We start from the raw sequence: 6552 nt of genomic DNA on the forward strand, positions 1-6552 counted from the left end.
TGTGCTATTTAGCTGTATAAAAACTGCAAAAGGACGCAAAAATTAAAATAAAACTACTATGAGATTTATGTAAACATCCAATTTAAAAACAATTTATATTTTCTATTTATTTATCAATGTTATTGTGGCTTATTAACATTTTATTTTTAACCGACTTCCAAAAAAGGAGGAGGTTATCAGTTCGTTGGAATTTTTTTTTTTTTTTTTTTTTTTTATGTATGTTACCGCATAACTTTGGACCACGTCAACCGATTTCGACAATTCTTTTGCATGAAAGGTAGTGTCTCAGAGGTGGTCCCATACTAATCTGGTTGAGATCCGATCAGTGGATCATGAGATATATATATATATATATTTTTTTTTTATATGGGAGTTTAAGTCGGCTTTTTTTTTTGCTAAAAAGTACTTGTTAATATTTCTTATTGAGCTTTGTACCACGATTGTTTATTAGGAAAAATTGAAAAAGCGGGATGCACATAGCTCAGTGGTTAACGCTTCTGACTTTGACCATCGATTACGCAGGTTCGATCCCTGCTGAAGTCTAGAAAAAAGAAGTCTGATGAGGAGATGTGGTGATATCCGAAATAGCTGCTATAACTTCTACCGCTTAGACTTTGTTGCTTTTTCAATTTTTCCTAATAAACAATCGTGGTACAAACCTCAATAAAAAATAATAAAAATTTATATTTTCATCAGTTAAATGTGCTTCATATGCATATGGGCAAATCTAAAAAATAGGTACACTTTCAAAAAAAAATTTTAATTTATAAATTTGTGAGCACACCTATATTTTATATATCGTTTTATTCGTAATCTCTTAATAAATCGATTAATATAAGTGTAAGTCATTTTCATCAAGTGCTTCAAAAGTTAGACGAGGAAGAAGCATGAAATAAAAAACAAAAGAATAAGCTGGGTTGAAATTACGCTGTTCAAGTTGTAAACTTTGAGGAAAGATTTTGAAAGTTGAACTCACTTATTTGAGATGTTCTAAATTCAATGGCATGCCCTGTTTTACCAGATTGGCTCCGATTTTCGAGATAACGGTACTTGAAAATTTGATTAAATTTTAACTATTTTATAAATAACTCCCTTAGTTTTGAAGTTATTTTATTTTTTTTTTTATTTTGATATAGTTTCCAACAGTGAAAATAAAGCTAAACAACACCAAGGTTACTTTTTTTTAGATTTGCCCATATACAAATAAACATATTAAACAAAACCTTATTCTTCTATTTCACAGCAAAGCTACACTTTTGCCAATTAAGTTTGCAAAGGAGCAACACGGTGCCACTGCTAAAGGAGCGGTGCGAGAGAGACAATTGTCAGTTTATCGAACCTTGTATTATTGAATCATGTAAAGGCCTGAGAGGTTGGCAAAAATCCTCCTATATATATCCTCCAAGCGGGTGCCGACTGGGCAATGGGCATAGCTGCGGGCACCGCTGCGGTTGGCCCTACGCCGCCGTGGTGAAAGTAGGCTCGGCCTAGCTAAAGCCGAGGTATAAACTCTCGTGTCTCTTCTAGTGGCTCGCACAAGGTGGGGCTGGGGTGGGCATACTTAGGCTATTTCTAGGGGCTACCTGGCGGTAGGTAAAAAACGCCGCCTTAATCCAGGGTGTCATGCGTCACCGTGCCTATTGGATGGTTTGCAGTGTATTTTAACGCGCCTCCCGGATACCTGTCCGCCTCCGGGGGTAACGGTGGACTTACCACAGCACGGGGCTCTGCTGTGGCCGACCGTACTTTCCCCTTACCTTTATACACGGTCGCCGAACGGTTTCGGCTCAGTAGGCGACCAAAGAACCAGAATATGATTACAAATAATAATGAAGCCCCGGATCCCTGCACGGGTTAAAATGCCGCCGACGGACACGGATAAATAGTCAAGAGAAATCTTCGGTAGCCGATGGATTGGTCCCGAAGAAGCCTTCACGGCCATTTAAATCGTTTATTGAGCCCAGCGTTGGTAGCTGCAAACCCTCGGAGGGTAGCAAGCGACTGGCGTCTGGGATGTTAACGGAGCCTACACGGCCGATGGATCTCTCGTGCCAGGCGTCCTCATCAAGAGCGGCAATGAGCACACCCCTTGAGGGCAGCTCTAAAGCAGCTCCGGTTGGGGGCGGTACTGGCACCCGAGAGCCCTGCACGGGCAATAGGAATGCCAACCACAAACCCCCTGTGGGGTCGCAGTTGGCGAAGCATCACCCTCGTCCCAGTGGTTCAGGGGCAATTAAACGAGTACGCCCAGCAGTGCGAGCGAAGCGGGTCAGAAGAGCCGCTTCCAGGCTGCTGAAGAAATTCGGCGACAATCCGGTTCCCGAGAATATGAGGGATGTGGTTGAGAGGGCAAAGGGCATTCTCTCTGAAATCCGGGAACGGACTCAGTAGAAGGGTGTCTCAAATAACCCTGAACCCACTCCCTCAGGTTCCAGGGAACTGGCGCCCAAGAGGCAGCTAGTGGCAGATGATGCCGATGGCCCATCGAAGAGGACCAAAACCTCTAGCAAAAACAGCCCGCCAAACCCTTCACGGGTCCCTCGGGCTTTCAATGATGTGGCCAAAGACCATTTGGTTCTGGCTGTAATGGACAGGGGGCACCCAGAGGGAAACCTGACAGCCGAGTATTGGAGGACTGTCCTTGTAGGTCTCTGCCGGGTGTACAAAGACATTCTCCAAAGGAATCCTGGCCCTACGCTTGTCATTCGCGACGCTGGCTTATACCAAGGTCGTATTAAATTGGTATCATGCGCCGACGAAAGGTCGGCTCGGCTCTATAAGGAGGCCATATCTGCGCTTGGGGCACTGTGGCCCGGCGCTGACTTAGTGGCAGTACATAGGGATGAAACCCCTTGCAGGCCGCGAGCCAAGGCATGGGTCACGGAGGAACCCGCTAATCAGCAGGGAATTATGGAGATTATCCAGATCTCCAACGACACACTACCAGCCCTTGATTGGAGAGTAGTGAAGGTCAGTGAGGTTAGGGAACAACAACGTTATATTACCCTGGTAATTAACGTGGAATCTCTCCCGATCCTCGCTGACTGTAATGGAGTCATCAGCTACGGCTTTTACTCCAGCACTCTCAAAACCCAGAAAGGGAATGAGGATAAAATTCCTGAGCCGGGAAGCACCGCGAGTGAACCCGATAATCTGCCACATGAAGAAGGCCTTATTTCGAGTAGGGCAGAAAACGCCTCGAGCGGTCCTGCCTCTAGCCAAGAAGTCCAGGAGATTCCTATGGTCATTCGTCTGGCGGAGGAATCAGACTCGGCATCAGGATCGGAAAGCGATACGCAATCCGCTGCTGGAGACGGGGCTGATGCCAGTGGACGAGGGATTTCGAGAACCTGTTCCTGGCATCGGAAACGGAGGACGCCAATGATACTGTTGTAGAGGTGTCCAAAGGGACCGTGCCAGGAGCTATGGATGGCGACAACTCCTTAGAGGCTGTGGATGAAGGTCCTACAAATTTACCTTCACCACTCCAAAGCAGCCTCGGCAGCTCTGCTCCTGCACCTTAGTGACAAAGGGGAGGAGCTAATTTTTGTCCAAGAGCCCTGGGTCGTAAAAAACAGGGTCTGCGGACTCAACTCTGATGCTTACCACATTGTGTCGGCCCCAGTGGCAGGTAAAATCAGAGCATGTATATTAATCAAGAAAACTATTTCTTATAATTTACTCACTCATTTTAGCGATGAAGACACGGTGAGCATCAATGTGGAGGGCAAATCCACCAAACTCTGGCTGGTCTCAACCTATATGGCTCACGATCGCCAAGACTGCCCCTCTGCTCGGTTACTGGACGTGGTAAAAGAGGCCAATTTAAGGAAGTCGTGGTAGGAGCCGATGCAAACGCGCACCACTCGTTATGGGGTTCTACCGATATCAACCCAAGAGGTGAGTTACTACTTGACTTCATACTATCTTATGATCTAGCTATTTGTAATATTGGTAGTAGACCCACCTTTGTCACCTCAAACAGGGAGGAAGTACTAGATATTACCTTAACGTCCAATTTTTTCTTGGAGAGTATTAGGGAATGGCATGTACTAAACGACCGCTCATTCTCTGATCATATGTACCTATCATTCGAAATCTCTTTGGAATCTCCGGCTCCGATTCTGTATAGAAACAAGAGACGTACCGACTGGACTGTGTTTAGGACGGTACTATCGGAGTCTCTGCTCAACGACGCTTCTCTCAGTAGGCTTGGCTTACTGTTACCATCTAATGAAGCAGAGCCTCTATTCGCAAACCCTGCTTCTCTCGGTGCGTTAAGCTCATCGGAACAAATTGAAGAAGCCGTAGATTGCATCACCAATGCCTGTAATATGGCCTTCTCTGCGTCCTGTCCAATTGTACTTCCGAGAGGAAAGAGGAAGCCACACTGGTGGACTAAAGAAATTGCCTCTTTAAGGAAGGAAAGCAGGAAACTCTTCAACGCTGCAAAGCGTAATGGTTCCTGGCCCGCTTACAAAGCAGCCTTAAAGAAATTTAAGAATGCCACCAGGAAAGCCCAAAGGGACTCCTGGAAGGATTATTGTGGAACAATCGGAGGGTAATCGGTTGCGTAAAGTGCTTGCCAAAAATCCGACGAACCCAATGTTTATTCAGAAGGCGAATGGCTACTGGACATCATCCCAAGAGGAGATGCTTGAGGTTCTAATGAGCGCCCACTTTCCAGGGTGTACTGAGGAGCCTGGCGTTGCTCGCACAATTTCTGGACGCTCCTTAGAATACATAGATTTTATTGATGTAGAAAGGGTAGATTGGGCCATAAGGTCCTTCCAGCCCTACAAATCTCCAGGCATGGACGGCATCTTCCCTGCCGAACTTCGGGCAACGTCTGACATTCTATGTCCGATGCTTGTCTCAATCTATAAGGCTTGTCTCAGACTTAGCCTCATACCCAAGGGATGGACACTGGCGAAGGTTGTGTTCATTCCCAAGGGCGGCAGACCATCCCACGTGAAGTCAAGCGACTTTCGACCGATTAGCCTTACATCTTTCTTCCTAAAGGTTCTGGAAAGGCTACTGAACGTGAAGATCCGACAATAAATTGATTTAAGTAAATTATCTAGCTGTCAGCATGCCTATTGGAAAGGTAGGTCTGTAGACACAGCTTTGCATAGTATTGTCAGCACCATTGAAAGGGCAATAGCGCTTAAGGAATATGCATTAGGTGTATTCCTTGACATCGAGGGTGCCTTCAATAATGTTCTCCCAGAAGCTGTTCTCCGCGCCCTAACTAACCTCGATCTGGAGTACCCTCTGGTAGAATTTGTTCATCGCCTTCTAGGCTGCAGAACTATATACTCGGATATGGAAGAGGTATCGGTAACAAGGTATGCAAACCGCGGCACCCCGCAAGGCGGTGTGCTCTCCCCACTCCTGTGGAATCTAACGGTGAATACTCTGCTGTCGCAGCTACAGAGCACAGGCTGTCAGGTAGTTGCCTACGCTGATGATCTGACCCTGACGGCGGTAGGTAAGCATCCCCAAGTTCTATGTGATCTGGTCCAAGGCGCCTTACGCGTTGTGGAAACCTGGTCCAAGGAATCTGGCCTTGGTGTCAATCCAGGGAAAACAGTCATGGTTCTTTTCAACGCCGACTAAAGCCCTATAGACTTTGCTCCATTTTCTACCTGTGGACCTAAATATATGGCAAACTGCAGGCAAGTTGTAATGCTGTTAGATTAAACGCGCTGATCAAGTGGAGTGATACAAGATTTGGACACTCTAGAATTTTGGAAGATCTTCCATGAAACTTCAGGCGCCTTGACTACATAGTCCCGCCTACTGGACTAAAGAATCACTTCCAAACAAGGATCCCCTCAAGGGGTGAGTGGGAGGAGGATTCAATCCTGATCTCTTACTCTGACTCAGCAGCCATCTACACCGAGGGCTCCAAGCTAGATCTGAAGGTAGGAAGTGGGATATATTCGCAGGAACTCTCACTTAGCCTCAGTTTCCGTCTGCCAGATTACTGTAGCGTGTTTCAGGCTGAACTAACAGCAATCTACGAAGCTGCTAGATGGCTGATCGGATCTCCTACTAATCTGCATGCAGTAACTATTTTTTCTGATAGCCAGGCAGCTAACAAAGCACTTAATTGTGACAAATCTTCATCGAAGATTGTCATGGAATGTAGACGTACTCTAAATGAGCTGGCAAGGAGTCACTTTACTCGAGTTGTATGGGTACCAGGTCATAGGGACATACCGGGCAACTGTGTTGCGGACGAGCTGGCTCGGAAAGGAACCCTACTGCCTGCGATCAGTACCGCTCGTAATGCGGGTATTCCGCTATCATCCAGTAAACTTTGGCTGCAGAATAACTTTATCGAACGGGCAAATGTAAGATTGTCCGCGGAGCCCATGTGCAGGATAGCGAGACACATCTGGCCTAGGTTAGATAAGCGTAGATCCCGCCCTCTCTTTCGTTTGGAGCGACCAATGCTCCGCCATGTTATCGGAATTCTCACAGGGCACTGCCTTATGGGAACCCACGCTGCCAGGATGGGTTTGCAGCCAAACGACTACTGTCGTA

The sequence above is a fragment of the Rhagoletis pomonella genome, unplaced genomic scaffold, assembly GCF_013731165.1.
Source record: "Rhagoletis pomonella isolate Grant_MI unplaced genomic scaffold, Rhpom_1.0 Rhpom_scaffold_00002, whole genome shotgun sequence".
Lineage (NCBI taxonomy): Eukaryota > Metazoa > Arthropoda > Insecta > Diptera > Tephritidae > Rhagoletis > Rhagoletis pomonella.